The sequence below is a fragment of the Dromaius novaehollandiae genome, unplaced genomic scaffold, assembly GCF_036370855.1.
Source record: "Dromaius novaehollandiae isolate bDroNov1 unplaced genomic scaffold, bDroNov1.hap1 HAP1_SCAFFOLD_64, whole genome shotgun sequence".
NCBI lineage: Eukaryota > Metazoa > Chordata > Aves > Casuariiformes > Dromaiidae > Dromaius > Dromaius novaehollandiae.
In genome coordinates this window covers 399,897-412,697 of record NW_026991421.1, presented here as the reverse complement: position 1 = coordinate 412,697, position 12,801 = coordinate 399,897, and the positions used below count along the sequence as shown (strand labels likewise).

General features: G+C 48.7%; 1 long non-coding RNA gene across 1 annotated transcript; it reads left to right on the top strand.

Annotated features, from left to right (window-relative positions):
* Window positions 1-8,100: 8,100 nt before the first annotated feature.
* On the top strand, window positions 8,101-9,287 carry LOC135326452 (uncharacterized). The gene is made up of 3 exons (XR_010386842.1): window positions 8,101-8,167; window positions 8,422-8,514; window positions 9,224-9,287. It is a non-coding gene; the product is annotated as an uncharacterized LOC135326452 (long non-coding RNA).
* Window positions 9,288-12,801: the final 3,514 nt, after the last annotated feature.

Below are 12,801 nucleotides of genomic sequence, written 5' to 3'. Positions count from 1 at the left end.
AAACTAACTAAAACTCCAAGATGCTCCTGGGAAGAATGTCAAATTCATAGAGCCTGCTAACCTGATATACAGGCAAACTTCTTTCCAGGTTCAAAAACTTTCCGCTGCCTTAGTGCTGAAAGCGTTAGCAGAGCACAGACGTGATGAGTTGTAACTAGGAGAATCAATGCGCTTTGTCAGGACTAGGCTATGGTTCATCAGGGGAGAGGTGCATGACAGAAAGTATCTTAAGACACACATTTATTTCTACAGTTTTGACTAACCTCTAATGCTATGGAGAAGAACTTTTCCCCACAGTTTCTATCCAGAAATCAAACTCTCGTGACGGAGGTATCCAAGGGCACGCCGTGCTCCCCTCCCCGCCTCCACCATGGCCTTTCCGGTAGGTGACAAACACCCCTGAACAGTCAAAACTGGTCTGAGGCAGCGCTGACCGCCCGTTCCCGCCCAGTGCCCCGCCTGCTCTGCCAGTGCTGATTGGACAGCCACGGGAGGCGTGTCAAACCGCGATTGGCCAAACGAGGGCGCAAGACTAGACGTGCTGCGTGGATTGGATACCAGCAGATCCACCGGGTCCCCCCCGGAGGGCTGGTCCCGGGGTGCCGCGGGCACAGAACTACCATTGTCCTTGTGATCCCAAACTCTGTGTCCGTGTCTCTCTCCTCAGCTGGCAAGAGCCAGTCACACTTTCATGGCATTAGGGGGAAAAAAACACAATTTTCCCTGCCACGCAGGATTAATAGGGTATCGTGCAAACGAGCTCTCCCAAAACATCCCTGTGTGTAGCATCGCATTATGTTTTCAAAGCTTGCTCGACTGGCTTGTTCAACTCAACCAACGTAAAATTAAGAGGGGATTTAATGGACTCCATATAACTACATTTTGAGGTAAATATACCAGAGGGAGAAAGCTATGTAAGTTCAATGATAATGTCTGCACAAGCTTGCATAAGTCTGTATTGGCCATGAATAAATTTAGATCTGAAATTAGAACAGTGTTCCTAACGGTACAGGGAGCAAAAACTGTGAATGAACTTCCAAATGGGGTAGTGCAGAAAAGGGGCCAAATGATTTAAGCATTTAAATGGGAATATATAACTAAGTAAGAAAATGTCTAGAAATAGCACATTTGGAAAACTGAGTGTTATCCTCATTTTTATCCCCTTTCGGTCTTTCGGGGGGGGGGGGGGGTAAATGATTTTTTCCTGCTTTTGTGTCTTTACTGAGAAATAATTAACCTGTTTGGCAGCCAGGATCTTGCCTTATGGCTGTTGTATTTGCCAGTCTGCAAATAGCAGCACAACTGAGCAAATAGCCAGCTGTATTTCATCAGGGCCAGCTCCCTTCTGGAGTCAACACTTTAGACAGCAGATTTCATGGGTTTCCCCTGATTCTAATAACACTAATGCTGTTATCATTGGTCAGTTAGTTAGCTAGTTCCATAACTTGATATTACTCCTTTCTTAAAAGTAGTCTGTCTTTTTCTTGAGTAATTAGCTTGCTAATGTAATAGAGTGGAGGGAAACTGTATTTCATATTTATTTATTTTTTCCTCAGTACCTATGTTATTGAACTTCATCTTCGTAATGCAGCCATCTCCACTGCTTTCCTCTAATTGGATTGTCTAGTTGATTCGTCTCACCCTCTTTTTTTTAATTATGTGTTGTAGTACTGTTTTTAGCTATTGTCCTTTTAATAATGAGCACATTTAACATCTTTGCTCAAGGGGTGAAATAATCTCTAAATAACATTTGTTCTTGCCCCATGTTATTTTCTGAACCAAGAGATGTTGTTAAGACACTTTGTACATTATGAAGCAATTATAATGAAATATTATTTTATTGGGGGAAAATATAATTAAAATGTGTATTTAACCTAAATAAAATGTGAATTTAGCAGTTTTTCATTACTGATGGCTTCCATGACTCACAGGTAGACCATGTTGTTAGAGAATTTGATCTGATTTATCTCTGTTTAATTGCACAGTATAAAATACATTAAAATGTTATTAATTCCACCCACAATCATAAAAATATGAATATATTTACTCCATTTATTCACAACTTTTTACATCAGCAATGACCTTTCATCACGAGGCCTGCTCACACTGTGAAGTAAACTTCTTTTGAATGTGTTTGCTGGGGATCTTCAATTGGTTATAGTTTGGCCTAGCACGTACCTATATACGTAAAATTATAAATCTTCCCTCAATTTACCTGGACTTATTGTTTGTTTTCTGTGATATACTGTATGAATTAAAGAAGGAAAATACAAGACACAGACACAAAGATAAGGACAGAAAGTTTTATATTAAGCATACATTCTAAAGCTTCTTAAACGCATAACATTATCATTTATTAACATGATAAAAGAGAAGGTTAATAAGAAAAGTCTTGTGACTTCTTTTTCTTAGAATAGACATGACCGAGTGATCGGAACATTATTCATTAGTCTTTTAGTAAGTCCTTCCATCCTATGCTCTCGCTCCTCTGTCCTCCTCTGAGTTCACACTACTTCTTCACTACTTCCAACATGATTGTGTCATTCAGGACAATTACTTCTACAGCTGATGATATGAACACTTTATTATCTTTCTCTTTGCATCGGCTTTTACCTATCTGTAGAGAATTACATGAACTCCCTTTATTCTTATCTTGCCTACACTAAGCAATCTAGTTTGTCAGTCTTTTCCAATTAGTAATGTTTTCTCAACCTCTAATCATGAGTTCACCTCTCTTCAAAGCTCTCTTCAGCTGGTTCGCATCTTATATGAAGTGTAATGCATGAAAATGAATATACTATTTAATCAAAAGCCTTACAAATACTAATAGCTGCGTGGTTTGATTTTCTGTTAGTCTAAATATCTGATGTTATTGTACATGCTATATTAGATTTTTGTCACAGGAACAGTGAATAAACAATAAGCCACTTTCTTACCATGTGAGCAAAATGAGAATTGTGAATACAGTTCTGTGATTAAACATTTGGGTGGGGGGAATGTCTGAAAGTTCCTGGCTAATGAATTCCCGGGAGTTGGCTGATGAGAAGAATAATTTAAGATTTCTTTAACTGATATTTTTTAAACATTTTTAATATGTGGATCTAAATGGAAGTTGCTTGTAACTCAAAAATCAGTTTTTGTATTTTAATATTGCTATCTGTAATACTTGTACACTAACTGGATAAAAGCTTTAGGCAACAATAATAGAATGCTGTTACTTTTTTTTTTACATTTTATTGGAAATATGCACAAAAATGTATTTCCATACACAGAAAAAGAAATTTTCCAGAAAATATGTTTACAATTTTATCTTTATTCACTGTCATATGAAAATTACAATCACATAAGGTTGTCTTCTTGTAATCTCTTGAGAAATATTCTATCTCCAGGGTATGGCATAAGCCTCTTTTTCTGAGGGCATCAACATCATGGCAGAAAAGAAAGAAAGAAAAGAGCCCATCAGTCCAGGTGACCGCTCCATCTCTGGTCGCTGGAAAATGCCAATTGAACAGAAAAGGAGGTGTGAGAAGACTCGCAGATACCGTCCATACTCCTGACCACTCCAGAAGTAAGACCCACGTACGAGTGACTGAGCGAGATGGGGAAAAGTGGCTTTGTGGGAGGGCAAGGAGCCTGCTCCTGAGCCCGTGCCCACCTCTGGTGCCATCCCCCAAGGGAGGGACTGCCTGGGACACCAGCCCGCAGCGGTCAGCAGACGTCTGTGAGGTGTGCGTGGGACGCGGGGGTGTCACAATGGCCTTGGCTGCCCGCCCGGGCGTCTGGGGAGGTGGGGTCTTCAGTGGCTTGCTCCTTCACCTGTGAGGAGGTGGCTGGAGCGAGCACTGCTGTCCGGAAGGAATTCCTTCTGAGATGAAGAGATTACGATTGTGGTGGGGTAAGGGCCACTCCTCAGTTCTTTATGGCAGGCCCACAGAGCTCCTCCCGTTCGGGGCTGTCCTCTGCTCGATTTCTAAATGCCTGATCTCGACCTGGATCCTCCTGCTGTGAACTTCTCACCCAAGGAACTCATCCACAAAATCCCTCGGAGGGAAGGGAAAGGAAGCAACCAAGGCAGAGTCGTTTTTCTGCTGTGTCTCCTCGGCACACTGCAGACAACTTTGATGCCATCTACCAGACGTCAGGCCTGCCTGCCTGAATCTGGTGGCTCCAATACGCCCACCTTTGGCTGGGTAATAGAGGCACCTGCTGCAAACCAGCTGGTCTTCTGGTGTTAGCAGTGAGGGGAGGAATTTCCCTGAAGGCTGGGGAGCCGTTTGACCCTGCCTGATGCTAGTACCTGAGGGCAGGTAATCCTCAGCTTGTTTCCTTCCAGGTCGCTTGACTAAAAGAGCTTCCCGGGTGAGACCTGAGGAGCCTGAGGATGGAGGCGTGGATGCAGAGTCTCCTCCTGCAGCCACCAACACCTTGCCTGGCTCTGTGGTCTCCTTTCTGTGCCAACTGCAGGAAAATGAGGTAAGGGAGTGGCAGTTTCAGTGGATTCCGCCTGAATTCAAGCACTTGGATTCCGAACGTGCCTGGCTCAGGCACCAGGGGATGTGCTCTTGCCACATGGTAAATGCACTCTCCTGCAAACACCGCATCACAGAAATGCAATTTTTGCCAGTCATTAGGAGACAATGCTACTGCACATCATCCTTTCTCACAGAAGGCAGGAGTGCAGTAGAGGACACGGCCAACCTTCTGGTCATTTGCTCTCCCCAGGCTTCCTCCTTTTGTCGACATATTCTCTGAAAACTTCCTGAGCGCAGCAGTAGTCCTACACCCACCCTAAGCCCCCGGCCACCTCTCTGTCTGGGCTGCTGTCTGCGGCTCCGACCATGCTTTGATCTTTGTCGACTTCTCAAAGACAGTGAAACATAAACATAATTTGAGAACCAATCTGTGCAGGGAAGGCAGATCTCCCGGTATGATCCACAAAAGTTACCCCAGGAACTTCCCTAAGGAGCCGGGGGAAGCCTGTGAGTCAGGCCCTACCAAGGAAGTCTGGAAATGCCATTGTCCCGTGTATTCCTTTTGCCCCCGGCACTTTGTTTGGTCTAGAGGAGCTATGAGCTCTTTGGGGCAGCAACTGTGTGGTTGCAGAATATCCAGCAGAGTGGAGGGAGCTGTGAAGTTGGGGAGATCCTTACCAGAGCAATGGGTGGATCCTCCGTTTGGCGAAACACTTCCTTGTGAGGCTGGTCACTCAGCTACTTTCTAGGACTAGATCCTCGAAATGGAGCTGTCTGCATGATGCCGTTTGGGAAGGCTGTACGGACCAAGTGCTCTACGACATCCTGGTCATCAAGGAGAAAGAAGTTCAGATGTTCCCTGTTCTGATTTGTCCTCAGGGTAATCGGGTAGAAATTTACCAGGAACTGGGGAGAATCCTCCAGGAAGATGGCGACCATTTGGAGAGAGATCTGTTAAGCCAATTAATAACATTGGCTTCAAGGGATTTGAGAGTGGCAAGCTTGTTCTCTTCGAAGCTAGTCAAAGCATCCTGCCTAGAGCCCTGTTGTCTGGAAAGCTATAGCATGACACCAAAGATCTCCCCTTTGCCTTAAGAACCAATGACAGTCCCCAGATCCCACTATGGGAGACTCTTCCTCAGGGCAGCTGACTCCTTGAGGGAAAGGGCCATATCCAGCCAAGCTCTTGAGCAGGTGCAACCTCTGAAGTAGCTGCCCTGTGTAAAGTGGCACTGGGCCTTTGGCTGCAGCTGAGGCAAGCAGGCCCACGACTGCTGTAACAAGCATGTCTGTGCTGAAGGGAAAGGCTCCAGGCAGGGAGGTAGAAACTCAGCCTGCTTCCACACGGTTGGCCATTGGATTACCGTTCTTAGGTAGTCATCCTGCTTTGAGGAAGAGGCATGGCGAAGTGCCAGTCCCTTCCCTGCTGTACCCAATATTCCATCTGGCCTTCTGTGTGGAGCGTGTTCGTTGCTGGAGCCTTCTGGGAGCTTCTCTGTTCCTATTCTCCCGCTGTCACAAAGGGAAGGGAGAGGCAGCAGTAGCACAGAAGGGCAAATGGTCAAACTCTTTCTTGACCAACAAGTTTAGGACTGCTGAACTGCTTACCTTTCACAAAGGGGCAAAGCGGTGGCAGCCAAACAAGGCAGGGAATATTTATCACTGATGGATCTCTCTGGAGAGATGACGTTTCTCTCACTCTTCCCTTCAACATGGAAATGTAGAGCTGAAGTCATACAGCCATCGTTGGCTAGTTTCATCTGCCCCGCTGCCTCAGTCTTTCCTGTGTTGATGGTTTTCCTTCATGGTCCTTTTGTAGGGTGTAACGGATGTCATGCAAAGAGCAGCAAGTGACATCCTGGTCTCCCTGGCCCGCTCTCACTTCCTACAAGTCATGGAAGAGCTACAGCGTCATCTGAAGCCTGTGGAGGATATCCCTCAGGAATTTGTTTTTATAACCCTCAGCAAACTGGCCACGAGCTATGGTACGGCAACTTGGGCTGCATGCTTTGGTGCTGGCTTCTTTGAGCAGCGGGAGAAGGGTTTCGGTTGTTGGAATATGGGAGGGCTACAGGGTTATGGCTTCCACATCTTTTGCTGCCTGGGAGCAGTCGGAAGTGGTGGCTTTGTCCCCTGAGCTAAGTGCCCTAAGGATGGGACCGTGGGAAGACCCAGCCTAGCGGAGTTCTGCTCCACTCTGCTTCCAGTCCCACCCTGAAGGGCTTCCCTGCTCCCATCCCTCGGGGAAGGGCACCCTTGCTGAACAGCTTTCCTGACAGCAGGTTGTTTGCTTTCCCTCTGCCCTTCTCTGCAGCACTGAGCTGCATCCCGTTTCTGGAAATGACCTGGAATGTCATGTACACCATGCTGGGGCGAGTACAGAGCAGCAGGATGAAGCAAGCCTTCTGTGCTGGTAAGTGTCCACCTCTAGTGCCAGGGCTGCACTGGGATGCAGAGGGAAGGGGAAGTTAGTGAGCAGCAGTCGGCACCCAAGTCTCTTCTCTCTCAAGCTGCTACTGCAGGTTCTGAACCTCTAGGGAGCTCCAGCCCTTAAAGCTCCAAACAGTCTGTACAACATAAAAGAGTGTCTAAAGCTCAGGAGATGGCTGTGGCCAGGAAGGGAATGGAGTTGTTGGAGTTTTACTACTCAGCTAATTTTACTACTCAACAGCTAATCTTGGAGGGGGAAAAAGGACTAGCAGGAACAAGGAGGAGAAGAGGGAGGAGAGAAACAGCTTAGCATTTCAAGGAAGGCATTTTCAAACATTTCACGCCTGCCCCAGAACCCAAAACTGCTCTGGAGCTAAGTGCTGATGAGCATGGGACGGCAGTTTGAGACAGGCTGGAGTGATAATGCAAACTCTTCTCTCTGGGACATACTTGACAGAGTGACCTTTCTCCCCATCTTTCATGCAGTTCTGGAAACGTGGTCGAAAGGGGTGACTGTTTACTTCCAAGACTGGGCAAAGTGCTCCTTCCCTCGAATAGGGGAAGCCCAGCTTTGTGAGAAGACATACCCTTTCTTCTGCTACGTGGTCAGAAACTGGCTGGACTGTGAAGAGAAGGAGGTGAGACTGGCTGCCTTTGTGGCCCTTTAGCAGCAGCAGCTGCAATGCTGGAGTTCACCTGTCTTTCTGGGGAACAGTGGTGTCACGTCAGGAGAAGTGCTTTCCAGGGAGGAAGCAGGTCGTTGAGGCGTTGTCTAGAGCTGGGAGCCTGCTGCAGCTCGACAGTGTGGAAATGCTGTGGGCCAACAGGCAGTGTGCCTGGAGTCCCACTTTGCAGCCTCGCGATGAACTAGTGAGGCCAGGCCGGGTCTGGAGAACCGCCGCTGGGAACCAGCCAAATTCCAGTGGCCTTTGAGCCCCAAGGGTCTTGGGTTTAGAAGAGGGGAAATGTTCTCTCTCTTCTCGAGCAAGACCGTTTCCTCCAGAGGAAGCTGGGAAATGGCCGTCTTTGGGAAGGGGGAAGTTTGTGTCTGGGGGATGCTGCCTCCTAGAGCAGAGCTTCAGTCGGAGCAAACAAAGGTCTTCTGTCTTCCTTGTGTGCAGCTCAAGGAGGACATCATCAGGGCTGTGGCAGCTATGATGGGCCTCCTCCTTCATCAGGAAGAGTATCAAGGGCATGTGTGCGACCAGCTCTGCTGGCTCTTGGACCAGTATGAAGAGGTCCAAGATGGTTTTCACGTGACCAAGGTGAGGTGTCTGGCAAGATACGATGTGGCTGTATGGGTGAGTGTGTGCTGGGATCAGGGAGCTGTGGGAGTTCCTGGAGGAGCTGGGAACCTGTTAGAGAAGAAGCCAAGACAGTCGCACACAGATGGAGGGGGAGGCTTGATACTGCCTGTTTTTTCAGGGCAGAGAACAGCCAACTGTGGAGGCATGCTGTCCTGTGTTAATGAGCTGCTCTCACTCACAAGCCACCCTCTCGTTTTCACTTTTTCTTGTAGCGTCTCAGGCATTTCTTGGAAGCTGTGGAGAAAACTGAGCCCTTTATCCCCAGGGAAAGAGTTTTTATCATCTGCATTGTTGTGCACAACCAGGTAAGCAGGGGCTGAACATCTTGCACTTCCCTCTGGGTTAGCAGGTCTGCCTCTGGTTGGCAGGAAAGACCCATGGGGTGGCAGGGCAGAGTTTCCCTCCTTTGGGCTTTTCTCATACCTTGCAGTCAGGTCCATGCAGCTGTTGAGGCCCCCATTCCGGCCAGGTGCCCACGGACTTTTCCAGGGCTGCTTTGCCTGGTTCCAGGGACAGCTCAGTTCACAAAGGAGTTTCCTGCTCGGGCAGAGAGCAGGAGGAATCTGGAGCCCAGAGAGCTGAAGCTGAGCCTTGGAATCCCAGCCAGCCCTTGTATCCTAACGGCCTTTTGCTGCTGCGGAACTGACTGGAACTCAAAGGTTGCTCTTGCTTCTAGGGCGTAGCCTTTGTTTTGGCTGTGGGTCCCCTGTCGTAGGCTCAAACTCCCTCTGGAGCGTTAGAGTGGAGCTGACAAGACGCTCAGGAAGGTGTTCATCTCTGACTCCAGGATCTAGAAGCTGTCTGTCAGAGCACAAGCTCATCTCTGGCCTCTCCGTAGAGTTCCAGAGAGACAGAAGGGTGGGGGGGAAGCAGAAGACAGCTTTGAGAGGACAGAGCACTGTCCTTCTTGAATGGCATCTTTCCCTGTGAGTCCCCAGGGAGACAAGACCTCATAGGAGCGATTCTTTTCAGTCTCTCTCAAGACTGATCCTAAAACGTACCTCATTCCCACAGCTCTCGGATGTGACCAAGAAGCACCGCATTGGCCATAAAACAGAGCTGTGCCACTGCATGCTGCTACTAGGTAAGGAGAAAACAGAATTTGGCTGTGGTTTCTTTGAAACTCTCCTGCAAAGCTCTGCAATGGGAGAAGAGCTTGATTGTTAACCTAGAACATGATTTCTTCCCTCCAGCCCGAAGCTTCCCTGAGGAGACCATGGAGTTTCTGTACTCACAACTGGAGGCTGAGAACGAGGCTTCTAGAATAGCAGCCCTGTCTCTGCTGAGATTCTTTGTTCATTGTGACTGTAAGTAACACTAGGAAGAAAATAGGAGGAATGATGTACTTTGGCTGAGGGACTACGAGCAGAAACAGCCAAGAGCTGAAGCCATGAACTGCCAGAGCCTGATCAGAGGAGGTGTTCAGGCTGTGCAGTTGGGCTGTGGTAGACCAGACTCCTCTGCAACCTGAGTGCACAAGAAGTGCACACTCCCTGAGGTATCTCAGAAGTCGCCCGAGTCCCCTTCAGCTCTGAGAAACAGGCCAGCAGCCTTGTCAAAATCCATGGAGGGCACACGCTTAGTGTGGACCAAGCACCTTACCATGTTTCAGCTGAGAAAGGGTGAAGCACAGAAATGCGTGGGTGCTTACAAAGACTATGTTACCCAAATGAATTGTAGTCTCCAACCGTATCAAACCCAGCCGAGCAGTCTGTCTGGATAGTTATTGACCACGCTTCGTCAGGGGTGACAGCTGAAGCTCAGTAACACTCCGAGCATAAAGAGTAGTGAATTCCAGTGTGGATCCCATTTTTCTAACTCTCTGTGTTAGGCAGTCCCTGTTGCTCCTGGCTTCTGCTGCTTCCCCTGAAGTCAGATTTTGGCCCCGTGCTTTCTGTCTAGCTGTCCATGAGAAAGCAGAGACATTTTGACAGTGCTCTTTTGGAGGGGTGGGCTCTGCCTCAACGTACCTGTACTTCCTTTCAGCAATGGCGATAAGAAAGAACATGTTCCTGGTTGTCAAGGCAGTGGAAACTGTCTTTGGAGACCACCGGAGTAAGGTGAGGTGGCTGGGGAAGGGATGGTAGCCTGATGAGTGACAGGGGAAGCATTTCCCTACGCAGTTTGGATCTAGCCTAGGCATATGTTTCCTGCTTCGGAGAGAAGGACTCATGGTTACTCTTGTTTGCAATCTCCTCCCCGGCAGGTGAAGGTGGCTGTTCTTGGTTTCATCAAGGAACTGTTCAGCTCTGGTGTCGAGAACTGTTCGGCCTGGGGTCTGGTGGCCTATGTTTTCAGGGAGTTCAGTCGGGCCACCAGCAGACTGGTAAGAGGAGAATGTGACATTTGGGGCTTTGTTTTGTGCCTTTTGTCCACTGACTACTGCACTGAGCTTCCCTGAAAATGTGGAGGCCCCCAAGCAGCAGCCCTTGAGTGCCTGGTGCCATGACCTCATCAGCATCCCAACCGACTTGAATCGTGGGTCTCTCTGTTGCTGTCAAGGGTGCGGCTGTGGTGCTACACCACCATGTCATGCAATGGGAGGCACCGTGGGAGAGTAAGAAAAGAGCAGTGGTGCTGCCAGGGATTTCAGCAAAACTGCTTGGCAAAAGCCACCCTGGAAAAGTGGATTCTCAGCAGGATACAAAGGTGGACAAGTCTTTTCTGAACTGCTGATGGATGATCAGCAAAAGACAGAAATTGTGGGCTAAGCAGGACAAGCCGGAAAAGCTCTCCAGTTCTTTCCTTGTCCTCCATATTTCTGTCCGAACCTGTCCTGCCCTCCATGCAGTGCTTTCGGGCCCTGTGTGCTTTCTGGAAACAAAGGGACCACAGGCACCTCTTTCTTAGGTGTTGCCAGCCAGGTCCACAGGGAATGACTCCTTGTAGGTGGCTCACCAGAACAAGGACTTGGTGAAACTCTTGGCTTTGGCTGTGCCTTTCCTCTTGTTCAGTCATTTGCTGTGAGGCTCCTGAAGGCTGCATTTGTAAGGAGAAGCGTGTCAAGAACTCCCACCTCCTCTTCCTTGTCCTTGGGGCCAGTTCTGCTCTCCTTTCAGTGCAGGAATTGAGCAGAACTCCTCTGAAGAGCGTTTCTTTGGTGTCATTAAAACAGAGCTCGGGCCATTGAGCATCTGCTGTCGCGAATAAACCATTTACCCCCATTGGTTGGGTAATTGCAAACAGGCAGTTGCTCTCTCTGCATTCTGTGTAGTTTTCCTTGCAGTCCAGGATGTGACCCCTACTATAGGATTTCCCATTGTCTTACCTCAGGTGACCTGTGCTCCCAAAGCAAAAGCCAAGTCTCCTACTGAAGCCTCTAGCCTCTTCCTGAAGAAACAGTAGCTGATGGGAGTGTTTTCAAACTTGTGTCTTGCAGGAGACAGGAAACCTCTCTGAGAGGGAAGCAGTGGCAGAGACCGCGCTTCAAACTCTCTGCTTACATGTCCTCGACACCCTGGACGTCTCAGCAAGCGGCATGACAAGAGTAAGTCATCCCACCACCTGGTGCTACTCCTTGCCTTGAGGATACCTTCTTCTAGCCCTCCCCCTCCCTGCTGACAAGCTCTTCCGAGCACAGGGCTACCAGAATGTCTTGTCGGAGGAGAGGGGAAATGAAGCCTTGTGAATAACAGTCCAAGAGATGGGCTCAAGTGGGGATTAGGACAGTGGACTAGAAGGAAGAGAGACAGAAGAGAAAGGGTGGGAGAGACATGAAGTAATGCCCTGGAGAGGGCTAACAGTGGAGGGGCTGGGTCATAGCCACAGAGGACAGCCACTATGAAAACAGGAGTTGAAGGGATGGAAAGAATGACGTGCTGAATTGCTGTATTTTGCTCTGCAGCTCCTATGGCCAAGGCTCCTCCAGTTCGTAGTGCCAGCTCAGTACACTGGCACTCTGGTCCCACTCTCCCGCTGCCTCAGGGAGCTCGTGGAGAGACAGGAGAGAGCAGAAGAGAAGGAGGAACCCAATTACCTGTGCTACCAAGAACGCGGTAAAAGAGAGAAACTTCCAAAGTATTCTGTCCTGCTCTGTCAGGTGGACAGGCTGAGCCTGTGTGTGTCTCTGTCCCCTGGCAGACCCAACTGGGAGGCTGGGAAGAGTGAACAGCACAGCCTTGCCCTTCTGCTAGGTGACAGGGAGTCCTGCCCTGTATTTCCTTTGTGGAAATTTCCTCTGCATTTCCCAGAGAAAATGCTTTGCTCTTCATTTCTCAGCATTCTCCCTGTAAAATGGAGGACTCCTTGCTGGCAGTGCTGGGGAGTTACCTTCCTTTCGGCACGTTAATTGCATGGATACCCTAAGATGGGAAAAGCTGGGGGAAGGCAAATTTATCAGCAGATTATCAGGCCCCTTCAGTCCTGTCCTGGAGGCTTTGCCTGGGATGGATGGGTGATCATCTTGTGTGGGACTTGGCCTGCTGAAATGGATCTTTCTTTCTCTTTCCAGCCAAGCTGCCAACTCCCCAGGCTCTGCTGGTACGTCTCCTGGTGAGTAGTTGGGGACTCCTCGGGGCAGAGTTTTCCTGACCAAGGGAAAGGGGGAGAGCTCCGGATGGAGACTGCTTTCAAGGCAGATGCTTGCAGCCTTC